The sequence below is a fragment of the Clupea harengus genome, chromosome 20 (assembly GCF_900700415.2).
Source record: "Clupea harengus chromosome 20, Ch_v2.0.2, whole genome shotgun sequence".
Lineage (NCBI taxonomy): Eukaryota > Metazoa > Chordata > Actinopteri > Clupeiformes > Clupeidae > Clupea > Clupea harengus.
This window is the reverse complement of record NC_045171.1, coordinates 4,549,425-4,566,924: the sequence shown is the minus strand read 5'-3', so window position 1 is coordinate 4,566,924 and position 17,500 is coordinate 4,549,425. Positions and strand designations below refer to the sequence as shown.

The 17,500-nt window shown below is 50.2% G+C and overlaps 1 protein-coding gene across 2 annotated transcripts in view; it reads right to left on the bottom strand.

Annotated features, from left to right (window-relative positions):
* Window positions 1-17,500, bottom strand: part of zic6 (zic family member 6) — a 64,909-nt gene that overhangs the window by 41,854 nt on the left and 5,555 nt on the right. The window contains exon 2 of one of the 2 annotated variants that reach the window (XM_031586775.2): window positions 15,975-16,036. The gene's annotated coding sequence lies outside the window, so the exon portion shown is untranslated. Of the gene's footprint in view, window positions 1-15,919; window positions 15,945-15,974; window positions 16,037-17,500 lie in introns of those variants that run through there. The other variant, XM_031586777.1, reaches the window with a different exon arrangement.

Genomic DNA, 17,500 nt, shown 5'->3' with positions numbered 1-17,500 from the left:
TATGAATATATAATTTCTTATGTACGTATGTGGCAGACAGATGGAAGGACATATGGACAGGCAGTGCATGTTAGGCCAGTACATATGCCTTCAATAAGAATGTGAAAATGTGTAAGTTTGTAATTACTGGTCTTGCCAACACATGTCTGAAAGAAGAGAATTGAGGAGCAGTGTACAAATTACACTGACATTTTGGGCATTTTTGTAAGAATGTTAAATAGATAAATATATATATATATATATATATATATATATATATATATATATATAAAAATCACTTTCAGAGATGCATGTTGCCTCTTCTGTCCTTCTGGCCTGGTGCTCTATTGGCCTACAGTATATCCACTCTAACCCATCTGCAGAGGTGCAGTTGTGGAGCATTGGCTTTCCACAGAGGCCATGCCTGCGGTGTGGGAGGAAGTGAACCCATTTATAGGCTTATCGCTGGAAAGGGCGAAGGACTATGGAGTTACCATAGTAAACAGAAACAGAATCCACCTTCAACTGAGCGATTAACATAAAAAAACAACTGAAACACAGTACATGGGAAACAAATTCTAAAGACCGGCGTTGAAACCTTAATCCAATGTCTCCGTCTCTTCTTGATGTCATGCAAGTATTGTCTTTATTTAATTTAATTTGAGTCTGTATGGATAAACACCTGACCACAAGGTTTAAATCACTGATTAGCTTTTTGTGTTTAATGACTATGTTGTTTGCCTCTCTGTGCATTTGAGTCTCCCTCCGCCATGATTAATCACTTTTAAGTCCTTATTTTCACGGGGCTCGGTCTTGACTTGGTCTCGTCTAACAAACCCTGCATTCAGGCACACCGAGCTGTATACAGTAGCAGGCAGCGTAAATTAACCTATACAATGCAACTGCATTCAAACCAGTGAACCAGTCACATACATTCCAGCGAGTGACAAAAGGCAAAACAATAGCTCAAGCACGCTCACAAAAGCGCTTTGAAAATTGATTTCCTGACTGTGGGTGTCACTCAGTGACATGCCACCAACTTCCTGCTAGAATAAGAAAGCGCTATTTCGAGACGCAATCAATAAGGACGGAGCGAGCCTCCGACGAACTGGCACACAAGCGCGCGAGGAAACAAAAGCCACATACTAATTAGCCTGCGGTTCTGCAGAGAGGCACACCAGAAGTAACAACAGCATTTTCAGCAAACGGTTCCCCCGACCTCACCATGATATTTTTAACAACAATAGTGGAGGGGGCAAAATAATTGGCCAAATATTGAGCATGCGTGGCCTTTTACCACTATTTGTGCTGATTACCCAGGCCACCAACACACTGAAGACCAGCGACCCACTCAAAAGCTGCGGATGGTCAAATGTAAAATGCTTCTCTACGGCTCAGTGCTTCAATTACGCTCATACAACAGAAGCCAGGGCATAATGCTGGTAATGAGCTGGCTGAGGCCATGTTCAGTAGCAAAGGGTTCAAATGAGAAGACTGAAAAAGTCACAGCGTACGATGACTGAAACTAGACGGGGGAAACTTCAAGGGGAACCCTGAGGAAATACAGAGCACCAATAAACACGACACGACACGACACGGCACAACAATAACACATTCATGGTTCCCCGTTGCCACAAAAGTGAAAACCTCTCACCATTTTAAAATAAGATGCATCTCTACAAAATGTAATCCAAAGTACCTTCTCTGCAGGGTCAAAAATTGAAAGGGAATAGGAAACTAAACTAAAAAAAAAACTAAAACAACATAATCTGTTGCTGATGCATTCATGATAAATAGAACCCCAACATAATCTGGTGCTGATGCATTCATGATAAATAGAACCCCAACATAGTCTGATGCTGATGCGTTCATGATAAATAGAACCCCAACATAGTCAGGTGCTGATGCGTTCATGATAAATAGAACCCCGACATAATCTGGTGCTGATGCATTCATGATAAATAGTGCAGAAAGCATCATGACAGCGTGAGCTTATGTGCTGTGGTGTGGCGGCTTCTTGCTGTGTTTCCACAAGACTGGACAGGCCGGTGCCCTGAGCCCTGAGCCCTGAGCCCTGCACTGACTGGGGCCGCCACCCTCAAGGGGCTGAACATCAGAGGGCTTTGACCCCTGCTCCCGGCAGCAGGAGAGGTCGCCACAAGTCACTCAATAAGCAGGCAGACAAAAGTGGCAGGGGGTGTGAAGGCAAATGAAGCTCTAAACAGCAACACAGCCATGTTTGCACACTGTCTGTCCCCATTCGTCTGTCTGTCTGTTCGTCTGTCTGTCTGCCTGCCTGCCTGCCTGCCTGCCTGCCTGTCTGTCTGTCTGTTCGTCTGTCTGTCTGCCTGCCTGCCTGCCTGCCTGCCTGCCTGCCTGCCTGTCTGTCTGTCTGTCTGTCTGCCTGCCTGCCTGCCTGCCTGCCTGCCTGTCTGTCTGTCTGTCTGTCTGCCTGCCTGCCTGCCTGCCTGCCTGCCTGTCTGTCTGTCTATCTGTCTATCTGTCTGTCTGTCTGTCTGTCTGTTCGTCTGTCTGTTCGTCCGGCGGTCCCCATCAGTCTGTCTGTCTGTCTGTCTGTCTGTCTGTCTGTCTATCTGCCTGTCTGTCTGTCTGTCTGTCTGTCTGTCTGTCTGTCTGTTCGTCTGTCTGTCTGTTCGTCTGTCTGTCTGTTTGTCTGTCTGTCTGTTTATCTGTCTGTCTGTCTGCCTGCCTGTCTGCCTGTCTCTGTCACACACTCAGCACTCTCAGCTCAGCTATCAGGTTACCCATCTTCACCTCTCGTTCACCCGTCTCCAGGCCAGAGGTTCTTCTTTCAATCCTGTCTCCCTCCTCCGAGCACCAATCAAAGGTGTTTGAGCGGCGACGACGACTACGACAGGGACGGCCTCGTCTCTTGTTTGCTGAGCCTGACCGTCACCACCACCACCCCCTCTCCACCCTCCCCTCCCCCTCTTCCTCTACGCAGCGCCCCCCCCAGCTCCTGTTGCTTCCAGCCTCCCCGCTCTCCTTCATCCTGTGTGCTGCAGCTCCCAGTGCTCTGGAGAGCCCGTCACACTGCCTCACAGCATCAGAGAGAGACAGAGAGAGAGAGGGGGAGATAGAGAGAGGGAGAGACGGGGAGAGAGAGAGAGAGAGAGGGAGAGAGAGAGGGGGAGATAGAGAGAAGGAGAGAGAGTGAGAGGGGGAGATAGAGAGAGGGAGAGAGAGAGGGGGAGATAGAGAAGGAGAAAGAAAGACAAAGAGAGAGAGAGAGAGAGAGAGGAAAAATCTCAATGAGGGGAAACTGAGGGAGCTTTGATTTTAACGAGGACGGTGGTACCCAGGGAGTAGGCAGCAGTGCTCCATCACTACACTGCACTGTGCCGTCGCTACACTGTGGTGATGGGGGATGGTGGGGGATGGTGGGGGATCAGATGAGGAGTTTAAGGCGTTTCAGGTGAGGCTTGATCTGCAGGAGGATGTGTGACAGGAGAGGGGGATCCAAAGCTTCACTGTGTTCTGTATTACTTCCAAGCATGCATTTTCACACAGCAAGTCACCCCCACCCCCCTCACACACACACACACACTGACATACACACTAACACACACACACACACACACACACACACACACACACACACACACACACACTGACATACACACACACACACTGACATACACACACACACACACACACACACACACACACACACACACTGACATACACACACACACACTGACATACACACACACACACACACACACACACACACACACACACACAACAGCACTCTCCCTGATGAGCAGCACAACCCCGCTGTCACTTCAGCATCCTTCTTTCCACAAATCAAGAATATGCACGAGAAAAAAAACAAAAACAAGAAACAACAACAAGTCAAAAAATCAGCTTCTCCCTGGGAGGCGCGCGATGAAGGACTAACGCCTGTTGCTAGGGAAGGGGGCTCAGTGATGACTCGCTTGCTTTTATTCTTCCTCTTCCTCTTCCTCTTCCTCTTACTCTTTTGCTCCCGTTCTCCTTTCTCATCCCCCAAAGTGCACTGAGAGAAAAATATGCTGTTTTTCCCACTCTTGTTGCAGTTCCTCAACTACACATTTAAAAGCACGTATGTGTTGTGTGAGTACACGTGAGTAGATAGCACAAAAAACACGTGTGCTACTTAATTACACGTATACACTCTCAACACACATGCCCCCCCCAACACGCATGCCCACTTAACACATGTATGTACACACAAGCACGCATATGTATACATGCACACACAGACAGACACACACACTGGCATAAAAGCCCCTTATGCCAAGTCAGACAGACAGTAGGCCGCCTCCTTAGCCCAATGTAGCCCCAAAAATGAAAGATTAATGCCCCAAGTCAAACTTAGCGGAGGTTAAACTGCAGTAAGTACAGCCCAACAGCTGGTGTGTGTGTGTGTGTGTGTGTGTGTGTGTATTTCCATAAGAACACCAAAGCACCACAGCTGCCCCCGGCGAGCATCTGCCACACAGACACACTCCTTTCCCAAACAAAAACACAAACCTATCGCACAGACTAGGAGCAAATGAGCTCAGGCCATTGTGTAATTCATCGGCGGTAAAACCTCTGAGCCAGACATGGCATAAGTCCACGAGATGGGGTTACGCTGCTGCTGCTGCCGCCCGCCTAGAGAGAGAGAGAGCGCCACTCAGGCAGCGCCGCCCCAACCTCCGTGCCAGCGCTGCCCCACACCTCCGTGCCAGCTAGCACAGCGCTAATAGGTGCCCCCTTTAGCTCGCTATTAATTGCGCAATCGTCATCTCTGCACTTCAGGCATTAACACTTGACTTTGTGCTCGTGCCTTGAGCCAGACGGGCGCGGTTCTGGAGAGCGCTGCAGGAGGAGGAAGAGGGGGGGAGGAGGAGGAAGGGTGAGGGAGGAAGGGTGGGGGGGGGGGGGGGGGGGGGGAGGACTCCCTGGCCGCTGGCCCACAGGCAGAGCCTCTGAGCAGGCAGGCAAGCAGGCCAGCCACATGCAAACGCCTCCACCAACTGTTGATCTTGCATGTGGGTGTATTAGATGAGGCCTAATCCAATTGAGCGGCTGTGGAGGAGGAGGAGGAGGAGGAGGGGGGAGGGGGGGTTGCGGCTGCCAAGCCGTCAAGGTAACAGAAGTCAACAGTGGAGTAAACAGGCTGCTGCACTGCTGACCAGTGAGCCGCCAGCCGCCAGCCACCAGGGCTTGGGACAGCACAGACAAATGGTGAGCCCAGGTCAAAGGTCAATGGGATGATACACACACACACACACACACACACACACACACACACACACACACACACACACACACACACACACACACACACACACACACACACACACACACACACACACATTGAGAAAAGCCACACTCTGATTAGTCTGTCATCATTCTGTATCACTGGGATGGTTTGTGCCCTCATGAATATGTAGAAGTGCTTTCATTACCATTGGAGCAATGCATTGGAATGATCACAAGCCTTTTCTATCTGAGCTCAAACCTACTGCATGTTATTTTGAGGGGTAAAATATGGTTGAAAAAAATATATATATGAAAAATTCAGGATTATTAAGAAAAAAGGAATGATAAAAGGGAATCGAATATTCTCGTATATGTTCTAGACTAACAAAATACCAGATTAATACACTTTAACACATGAATGAATTATAGATGAAGTGCTGCAGTACCAAAATACAAATAATGTATCAGATATAGAGTGAGTACATTGGAGGCCTTAATGACAAAAAGCCACCCTTTATGAGGGTACGGTTGCGGTTTGGTAAATGATTATTTTAGTAGAGTGCTGCTGCGTATTTACAGTGAGTTATGGCCATAGGGTATAATAAGAATCAAATAGTGACCCAAATTTGGCAGCTGGGTTTATGATGCCCCCCATAGCTTAGGGGGACCACAAATTTGGATTATTTTGTTAGACAAATCCTGTCTATGTATAAAAATGCAGTGAATTTGGAGGATCAGATCAACTAAAGAAAGAGAGAGCAGGCCAGTCTGTGTCTTGCCAGTGATCATCCATGATGAACTCTTTAGGAGACTAGAGCAAGGATTCAGCCCCTGACAGTCACATCCCACCAAACCTAAATTACACACACACACACACACACACACACACACACACACACACACACACACACACACACACACACACACACACACACACACACACACACACACACACACACACAGATGCACACACTCACCTCCCACCAACCCTAAATTACACACATGTTACACAGCAAATGCCTTACATCTGACATTTTGAGATGAAACAGCAGCAGGCTATTATGCGTGAGTGTGTGTGTGTTTGTGTGTGTTTCAGAGAGAGAGAGAGAGAGAGAGAGAGAGAGAGAGAGAGAGAGAGAGAGAGAGAGACAGAGAGGCCTGAAAGAGCGAGAGAGAAAAAATGGAGACGCCAAGAAAGAGAGAGTGACATACTAAGAGGGAGAGGGAGAGAAAGAGAGAGTGACATACTAAGAGGGAGAGGGAGAGAGAGAGAGAGTGACATACTAAGAGGGAGAGGGAGAGAGAGAGAGAGTGACATCCTAAGAGGGAGAGAGAGAGAGAGAGAGAGTGACATCCTAAGAGAGAGAGGGAGAGAGAGAGAGAGTGACATACTAAGAGGGAGAGGGAGGAGAAGGAGTGAGATAATGACCGAACGCGAGCCCTTCCCTCGTCTCCCTGCGCCACACGCTCCCCGGATGGAACAGTCTGTGCGGCTCCATGCCTGCTGCGCCCCGCGCCCACCGGCACCCCCCCCCCACCGGCACCCCCCCACCGGCACCCCCCCCCCACCGGCACCCCCCCCCCCCCCACCGGCACCCCCTCACCGGCCCGCCCGTCAATCACCAGGAAATTGCTGTCGATTTGAATGTCTGATGAGATGCCCCCAGCCTGTTTATGGGACCATATGGGGAAGGGGTGTGTGTGTGTGTCTGTGTGTGTGTTTGTGTGTGTGTGTGTGTGTGTGTGTGTGTGTGTTTGGGGGGGGGTTATCAGCACAGTACCCATTCCTGAGGAGCCCTAAGCTCCCTCTTCCCCCTCGCCGCCCCTGACGTGCCACCCTCACATTCAACCAGTCTGATATGTTAACAAAAGATGATGGGGTTGCCATTTAAATACGCAGGAGAGATCGCTGAAGAGTGGCTGCTGCTGCTGCTGCTGCTGCTGCTGCTGCAGGTAAGAGGCCCAGAGGACGCATGAGGCTGACTCCAGAACAGCGAGACAGATGCCGGGGGGTAAAAGCGGGGGCCGCAACCGACACCTGCACTTGCCGCTGACAAGTGAGCCGTGCGAGTCTCGAAGGCGCAGCAGGAGAGGAAGAGAAGAGACGCGAGCAGACACGAGCACGCTGGCAGCCACGCCACATCTACACAACCACACCACGTAGTCCACAGCAGGGGCTGCAAAAAGAGAGCCTGTGTGTATATGTGAGAGTGAGTGAGGTGTGTGTGTGTGTGTACACGTCTAAGTGTATATGTGTCAGTGAGGGTGATGGCATGGTAGACGTCAAACGGCTGCTTCACGCTGACCTCGATTGCCATGGCGACCACGTCATTAAACACAGCCTTGGCGCTCGCAGGGGTTTCCACCCACAATCCAACTTGCCTCAGCCTCCGAGGCGCATCTGCCCCCCTCTAATCAATACCACACCAGGGGAGAGGGGCGCACAGACTTAGGGAAGCACTGGATTAGACACATCCTCAAAAGCAGACACACAGATTCCAGAAATCCATTACTGCGCCCCACCACCCCTCACTCTCTCCATCTCTCTCTCTTTCTCTCTCTCTTTCTCTCTCTCTCTCTCTCTCTCTCTCTCTCTCTCTCCTGCTTTCTGTACCTCTAAAACATCTTTCCTCTTGATGGCTGAGGATGCTCCCTGGCCACGGGGTGATCAGTAGCCGTGTGGAGCATTGATCTCGGTGTTCAGCGTTTGACCCCGTGGTCAAGTGGCGCTCGCTCTGCCTCTGAGGATGCTCGGCTGCTCCTGCAGGCTGCCGTCCACAGAAGCACTTAAGGAGGCGGCCGTGATAAGCCAGACATGGGCCCTGGAGATCCACCGGTTCCCCTCAAGGACGCTTAAGCGCCTACGGCTTTGACAGCATTTTTCCCTGACCACCACCACCACCACCACCACCACCACCACCACCCTCGGCAACCCCTCTCACCCCCCTTCACCTTCCACCCCCACCCCCACTGCACTGCCGTCAGTAAACATGGCTGCAGCATCTAACCATAAGCCATGGGGCTCAGAGGGATCCAGGACGCAAGCTATCAGCGGCATCCTGCTGCAGACCTGAGCTGACATGAGCAAAAACACCAGAGCCACGAGCAACAAACGAGCAACAAACGAGCTAAAGAAAAACAAATAAAGAAAAGGAAAGGGAAAGGGCCCTGCGAGACGTGGTGGCGGTGGTGGAGCTGGAGGAGTGAGACGTGGCGGTGATGGTGGCGGTGGTGGAGTTGGCGGAGCGCCAGAGCTGCTGGAGGTGGGCGGGCGCTGAGGCTTGGAATGGCGCCCCGCACGAGACGAGCCTCCGATCCTACCATCCGACAGGTCTGCTTTTATCTCGCTCCTTCTCCATGGCTTTATTTGTCTCTCACAATGCGGGCGTCATGTGGGCACTCGTAGGAGCCCGAGGGGGGGGGGGGGGGGGGCACTAACGGCAGCCGGGCGGCTGGCGCTGCCATAGGCACGCAGCCACCCAGCCAGAGAAGGAGCTGGCAGCCGCCGCACTCACACTTGCATCAATTACAGCCGATGGGCCTGACAGCTGTAATTGCATACCTTCTGCGCTGATTATGTGCAGTCTGTCATGGAGACCAGCAAGCCACCTATTTTGGTACAGTCGTTTAAGCAGTCAGTTGTCGGGGGAGGAGGGGGGGTGGGGGTGGGGGGGGCAAAGTGGTAGGAGACAGAAGAGCAGTCTTCAGGAGCGAGAGAGGGAATTAGAAAAGAAGAGAGAACGAGAGATAGGGATGGATTGATGGAGGAAGTGGGGATTGTAGTAGTAACAACACCCACCCCCCCTTAAACACACATTCACACACACCCTCATCCTGCTAGCGTACCCGCTACTCAACGTCATTATAGCCGTTGTGTTCCTATTGTCACAATAATGGGGGATTGATGGGACATTGAGCCAGGCTCTCTCTACCACCTTTTTCCCAAATCCTGGAGCATATGCATGAAAAAAAAAATGTTTCACACAATGCCTCAGCCAGCAGCAGAGAACATCAATGGCCCCAGTGCTGCTGCAGCGTAGTCTCCCAATCACAGCTGTCGGGGGTTGAAGAGGAGCTTCACGAGGCCCCTTGATGGTGGCCCTCAGCTGAGAAGGAAAGCTGAAGCCCCACCACTCTAGAATCAATTGGACTGGCGAATCAAGTATGCCATTAATATTTCACGGGGGGCGTCTGAGCAAGGTAAATGCATTCCGTGCGGCAGACTTCTGGGAATCGTGACTGTACGCGTGTGTGTGCATCTTTGTGTGTGTGTGTGTGTGTATGTGTCTGTGTGTGTATGTGTGTGTGTGTGTGAATCGTGACTGTACGCGTTCTGCTCTTTCGTGGGGGAATGGAGATGTGTCAAGATCACGGACAGAGAAGCTCTCAAAACATCACTAACACACACGCACACACTCACATACAAACACACAAACACACACACAGACACATACACACACACACAGATGCACACACTCACATACAAACACACACACACACACACATACACACACAGACACATACACACATACACACACACACAGATGCACACACTCACATATAAACACACACACACACACACACATACACACATACACACACACACACACTCACATACAAACACACAAACACACACACACACACAGACACATACAGACACACACACACACACACAGACACATACAGACACACACACACACACACACACACACACACCACACACACACAGACACATACAGACACATACACACACACACACACACACACACAGGTGGTGGAGGACCCAGGCACAGAGACAGGTCTGGCTCCACAACCCAAATCTTGCAGTGCCCCACTGGTGGCACCCATGCCCTCAGCAGGCGGTGGACTTCCCAATCTGCAGATCCAGACACCCACAGACCCCCCCGGCGCCCGCCCGCACGCACACACACACACACACACACACACACACACACACACACACACACACACACACACACACACACACACACACACACACACACACACACACACACACACACACACACACACACACACACACACACACACACACACACACACATTAAAAGCATGGACCAATCCAGCTGTGATTGCTGGCACTATGCCAATCTGTCTGGCACACTCAAGGGAGGAGGGATATCCAATCTGAACACAGTTGAGTAACACAGCTAACGCCCAAAACGGGTTAGAAGGATAGAGGGAAAGGGAGAGGGGGAGACAAACAGAGAGAGAGAGAGAGAGAGAGAGAGAGAGAGAGAGAGAGAGAGAGAGAGAAAAACATAGTAGGATTCGAAGAGCGAGCGGGGTGTTCCGGCTGACGAAACACTGCCCTTCCTTCATTTCTGCCACGCAACAGGAAAGCTGAATTTCCCCCCACAAAAGGATGCACTTTATTTCTGCACGAGCCCACAGGTCACCGCTGAGAACTGTAGTCCAATTACTGGGCTGATTGCCATGGGATGTTCTGCTTTTGCCCGAGACATACACACACACACACACACACACACACACACACACACACACACACACACACACAGACACACACACACAGAGATCCAACCCCCCGCCCCCAAACACAAACACAAACACAGATCCAAACCCATTCACACACACACACACAAACACAAAGATCCAAACCCACACACACACACACACACACACACACACACACACACACACACACTGCCATTTCAGCTGACCTATATCCTCTTACGGCAAAGAAGAGGCATCTACCTGCTCTGCTATAACTGTCCAGCAATCATGTGTCCAAACTGTGTTGATCTCCATGAACTCCACATCTCCACACATACCGTACGGCAGTACACGGCTGTACACGGCTGTACACGGCAGTACACGGCAGTACACAACAGTACACGGCAGTGAGCAGACACCTGCATCCTAGTCTGCCCTCTCATCATCAATCAGACACATATTAACATGGAGATGCTATATTTCATCCAATATCAGCTCTTGTCTGTTTTGAGATTTACTTTCACTACAAAAATGATTTATATCAAATATGTACTTCCGTGAGAATGAGAATAATGTCAGGTTAATTTCCCCTTGAAAACCAGGAGCTGAAGTTTAATGAATAATATGACATGGTGCAATGAGCTTGATGAAATAGGAATTTTTTTTATGCTTAAGACAGACCGCGACCCCTCTTTACCTTGAAGAGAAGGTATACAGCGGCCATTTCATCAGATGGGAAAACTTTGGACCACTTCACCTCATCAGCGATGGAGTTTGATCAAAACATCAAAGCTGCATCACACTCTCCCTGTGCACCCAAATGTGACCATGGAAGGATCCTGCTGCCTTTTCCATGACCTTAAATTACTTATTGATTTCTGTGCAGAAAAACCCAAATAGCCAGACTCATTCGGCCCCTAAAAAATGGGATGAAATCTGAATCCACAGCAAACAGCGCGGCAGCTGCAAAGCAAGACCACCACGCAATATTTCTCCCCCTGAACAATTAAACAAGCACCAACTGAAATGGTAAACACGCATACCTATTCATCCTAAATAAAATAGGGGTTGAGGGCATACTGTTTTTTTAAATCCTACATCTGCACCCCCACCCCCCCTCCTCACACACACACACACACACACACACACACACACACACACACACACACACACAAACACACTCCACTGCTAAACCCCCACCCTCACAAAGACACGTCGCTCAGTAATCATCTGTCAAGTCCCGCTGGCTTTCAGGCCTGGGCTTTTTTTTTATTGCCACCCCATTGTCATATTGCCTATCGACTTGTTAGATTAAACAAAATTTTCACATGTCAATTAAATGAGTGTTGCCCGGGTGATTAGCAGATCCCACTAATTGTCTCCCTCCCTCCCGCGCCCGGGCATTTTCCACATGGACGGGCAGGGAACAGGGGCTTTTGTCCCGCAGCCCCCCACCCCCCTCAAACATGTCAGAGATGGGTCCTCCACTCCTCCACTCCTCAGGGAACGCCAATGATGGGAGGATGGTGAGGGCAGAGAGAGAGAGAGAGAGAGAGAGAGAGAGAGAGAGAGAGGGAGAGAGAGAGAGAGAGAGAGAGAGAAGTGATGGAGAGGACTCAGTTTACTGGGCGGCCCTCTCAGCGCAGGGCAGCCTATTGACGGAGTGCAGTGAGAACGAAAACACTCGGCTGTGATCTCACTTTCTCTCTCCCTCACACAGACATACACACACACACACACACCACCTACAAACACACACTCCTACACGTGCACCCATGCCGATAATTACCCCCAGTGGCCCCCTGAGACACAACACCCACAAAGGCCTGGCCCCTAACTGCTTTAGACAAGGGCCAGGGCACTCCCAAGGAAGCTGCCTCCCGCCCGCCCGCCCGCCTGCCCGCCCGCCCGCCTCCCCTTGCCTTTCCCTCCCTCCGCATGTGTTTGTTGTTGCTGGGCGTTAATGAACTTGATCCTGAGACCGCGGCTGATGCCTGTGCCACAGTTGTTCCCACTCACCTCAAAGCCTGGTCCAAAACACGACCGCGCCACTGTCAGTCGGGTATCATGCATTCTATTAAAGGCCTACGTGACAGAATCTGATTAATTAAACCTGGCAGTGTCTATTTTTTTTGTTATCTCTCCACATCATTATTCATCAAGACGCATTTCCTTCGAGTCTTTGAACTTGACCTTCCCACTCTCTCTCTTTCTAGAAAAATCTTTCAAACGATGGAAAAAATTCGTAGAACCTGTAGCCAAACCCTGAAGAAGAGGATCTAACCACGCTCAGAATGTAAAGGAATAAAGAAGCAACCAGCAGTTGAGCCACAAGACTTCAAAAGAGTATTCTGAAGGAAAATTGCACTTGGATGTGTAAATGTAATGCTTTTAACACTCTTTTAATGCTCTACACAACAGGAAGGCCTTTGTATCTATTCTCTTCCTGCTACAATGAAAGTATTCGACCTTCAACAGCGCATTGCAGTCTGGTTCCAAGGAAGGAGTTGAGTACACCTTTGCTGGTTTCAGTATCCGAGCCCAAGGCCACATTCAGACATGCACTCACTGTCCAGCCACACCATCTCAACGCCCTCCTCTCCAGCAGCAGCATCCATCACGTGTGTGTGAGAGTGTGTGTGTGTGTGAGAGAGAGAGAGAGAGAGAGAGTGGGGGTGGAGGGGGTTAAGGGAGGTTTTCTAAGGACACAGACGGTGCAGCAAAGTTCGCTTCGCACTTTCGCCGGCACGCACAAAAGCAACGCCTCATTGAGCCCAAATTTGCTGAAGGTTTCCTTTAAAGAGGACACCACAAAGGATGGGAAGCAGGCTCTTCCTTTTGTGCTGGACCACTAGAGCAGCGAGGTGATGCACGGGCAGACTGCACCAGGAAGAGGGGGCGGTCAGGGGTGTGGGGGGTGTGGGGGGTCGTGTGCTCTAGACCACCCTCCACTGTGGCGCAAAAACAAACGTCACATGGGGACAGGAAACAGAGGCAGAGGTAAAAAAAAGAGACACTTCCGGACACTTCCGGACTCCCTGGCTGTTTTTCATTCAGGCATCCTTTCGTGCCTCCTTCTCTTTTTTTTTCTTCTAGGCGCGTCTGCCCTACGAGTGTGAGAGTCGCGTTGCGTGTGCATGCGTGCGTGCATGTGGCTGCTTTCCGAGAGCAGGGGTGGGTGTCGTGCGTGTGTGCAGCCAGGCGTGAACGCGCGTGTGTGTAGATGAGTGCTTGACTGTGTGTGTGTGTGTGTGTGTCTGTGTCTACTACAACTCACTCTAGAACACGCACACACACACACACACACACACAGACATAGACCTGGTTTAGGCTCCTTTGCTTTAAGGTTAATAAGACAACACCAGCTTTGTATGATCATGATTAGGGTAGCGTGTTCCCCTTCATAGATTTCCACATGTGTGAGCACAAGTTAAAGAAACAAGCCCAAACGCATAAGAGTCTCTGGGTATAAATAAACCAGGTATGAATCATTGATGAGGATTGTAGCATGATTTTGATGGTGAGAATAAAACTTTGAGTGGGTTTTAACAGTAAATACATGGAGCTCATAGCCTTGGTCATGCATGCAATCCCCAAGCCCTTAACAGTTACTTGTCTGAGGAGTTCTCTTTGCCCCAGAAAAAATTATCTGTCTGCTTTCTCCAAAGTTTTGTTGTGCTACGCCCATTACTTAATCATAAATAATATTTTTTTTATATTTTCTTAGTCCATCAAAGTACTAAAAAGATTTAAGAATAGACTAGAGCAATGCAATTACTTCAGCTCATTCTCAGGGTTCCAACCCTACATAGTGCATGGCACTGAATCATAAAGTTGTTTTTTTTCATTCTGGTATGCTGGCACCGTTTCTGGAAGTGTGCCTTCACCCAAATAAATACCCATCATGCATCAGCACTCTTCCTCTCACCTTTACATTGATCACCTTTCAGTCAGTCCCCTCTGGACAACACAAGACTCCATGGCAGTGAGAGGAAGAAACCCCGCCAACCCCCCAACCCCCCAACCCCCATCTCACCCCATCTCACCCCATCGCTCCACAGCCAGAGAGGGCAGGCAAAGGCTGGCCACTGGGCAGGGGGGACACAGGGAAAGGGGTCTGGCGTCGTCATGGCAATGCTGAGGTTCAAGTCCCACTGGGTGAAGGGGGCTGTGAGTGAGTGAGTGAGTGAAGGAGGGAGGGAGGGAGGGAGAAAGCGTGAGAGAGGAGGAGAGAGAAAGGGATGGAGGGAGGGAGGAGGGAGGGAGAGAGGGAGGGGGTATGGGGTACTCTGGGCTTGGCCAGCGCCTCTGTGATGGGGTGGGAGCTGGGTGGAGAGGGTGGCAGTGGGGAACCAACAGGGGCGATGGGCCGACTGATATTAAATAAATCATGGAACCTGGAGATGGGGGGTGGACAGCGGAGCGCTCTGGGATTGGACGAGAGCGGGAGGTGCAAGGGCGTGGGGCGGGGATGGACCGGAGGTGATCCTGAACTGGCACTAATTAGAAGTGGCGAGGTGATCTGATGAAACGGCGGGGGGACTCTGCTTTGTCACAATGCGTCAGGCCGTCCTCCTCAAGGATGGCTGCCCTCGTAGCAGAGTTAATTAAAACACAGCTTAGCCGTAAACTGCTGCGGATGGAGTCCATTGACTGGACACTGGGGGCCACATGAGGGCTCTCTCAAGAGAGAAGAGAGTGAGGGAGAGAGAGAGAGAGAGAGCAAGAGAGAGAGAGAGAGAGAGAGAGAGAGAGAGAGATGGAGGGAGAGAGAGAGAGAGAGAGCAAGAGAGAGAGAGAGAGAGAGAAGGAGAGAGAAAGAGAGGGATGGAGGGGAAAAAAAGACACCGCACTTTTACGGTCCTGTGCCACTGAACTCAAGGCCTGGGAAAAAAAACATTAAGTCACAGCTCTCTCAGAGGGGAAAACCGGTGCTGGCAGGCCTGTGAACAGACACTCAATTTGAGCACAGCTGATAGAATTTCTTTGGCTCGCAAGGAGCTGCAGGTGAAAACACGGTTGTCTGCACCCAACACACAAACAAACTAACAGACCAGATGGACAGGGCAGGAATCACGACCCCGGCACAAACACAGCACGCAAAGTAAGAGTGAAGCTTCAGCAGTCCAGGCAGACAGGTAAACACACACAAACCCTTACCTGGTTAGTGATCACTCAACCACAGGCAGAAAGGTAAACAGACACAAACCCTTACCTGGTTAGTGATCACTGAACCACAGGCAGACAGGTAAACAGACACAGAGCCTTACCTGGTTAGTGATCACTCAACCACAGGCCCCCAATATCTTCTGAGGATTATCCTTAAGAGTCCCTGTTGAGAAAACACACAAAAGACGAGTGGATGAGTGGATCTTATTGGCCTTCATATTTATGAGGTGAAGTAAAAACTCTGCTCCTCAACAACATTATTTCTGATAGGTATATGGTGTGTGTGTGTGTGTGTATGTGTGTGTGTGTGTGTGTGTGTGTGTGTGTGTGTGTGTGTGTGTGTGTGTGTGTGTGTGTGTGTGTGTGTGTGTGTGTGTGTGTGCGTGTGTAAAGGAGAGGGAGAGACTTTGTGTGTCCCTGTAGATTTGTATTAAGTGAGTAAAAAAATCAAAACGCATCTAAAAATCAAGATGAATTTCCACATCCAGGAGCTATTTTCTTCTCTCTTATTGTCTCCATACAGGAGAAAAATCAAAATCCGTTACGGCCAAATATGATGGGCAGATGTGTGATGCAACAAAAAGACAGAGAGCACCACCTGTTCTTCAAACTCACATTTCTTATGGGAAACTTCAGTTTCAGCACCACCTAACTCCACTGCAAATGTACGCCTTAGGCCATCGCAGAATCACACACTTTGGTCAACATTTGGTGCTAACACACAGAAGTGGAGAGATGTCAGCTGATGACTAGAGGTCGGAGTCGAGAACCCCCCCCCCCCCTCCAGGACACAGTCATAATAGTTTCCAAGAACTGGACAACAACAACAACACATTTCAGGTTAACACTTCTACTGGGCATGCTCAGATTCTGAGCCAGTGCTTATTGACCAATCACAGGGCTCCAGCTGCCTTTATGACGCCGTATACTCTCCACTTGTCAGGTTGTGATTTACACGTGAGCACTAAAAACAGCTTGACACAAACAACACCGAAAAAAAAACACCAACAACCTCAGGCTCTCAGGGCGTGCCAGCTTGACTTGTGCAAAGTGAATGCAATAAAAAAGAAATCAGCAAAAACAGTAGTCAATAAATGTTTATGTCCGTTACATTACAAGGGCAATGCTTCAAAAGCAAATACTCCTCCTGACTGCTCATGGGCCAAGATAAACCTGTGAAAGTAGGACATGTGTAGAGAGGTGGGGGGGGGGGGGGGTGTGTGAGGGAGCATGTGTGTTGGTGTGTTTTGTGTGCACTTGCGTGCAGTGCCTCCAATCGCTACCTGGCTACCAAAGCACGTAGCCTCTCACTCCCTTTTCCTCTGTGAGGATGAACGCGAGGCCTACGTCTGAGGATGCGCCGTCAAACTGAACTCAGGTCAGGCAAGGGGATCCAGCTACTCTGGAATTGCTCCGTGACTAATCGCATGGGACTGAAGAGGGTTCGCCGTGTCCCCCTGACTACGGGAATAATTGTTCCCCACAGCCCCCCCACCCCGCTTTCCCCTTCTCCACGCACCCATCCATGCAGCCCCACTGCTGCCCCCCTCCCCGCTGCATGCTACCCCCTGGGGAGAGCACCACCTCCTGACCTCCTCCACCAGGGGGTCAAAGGGAATTTAACACA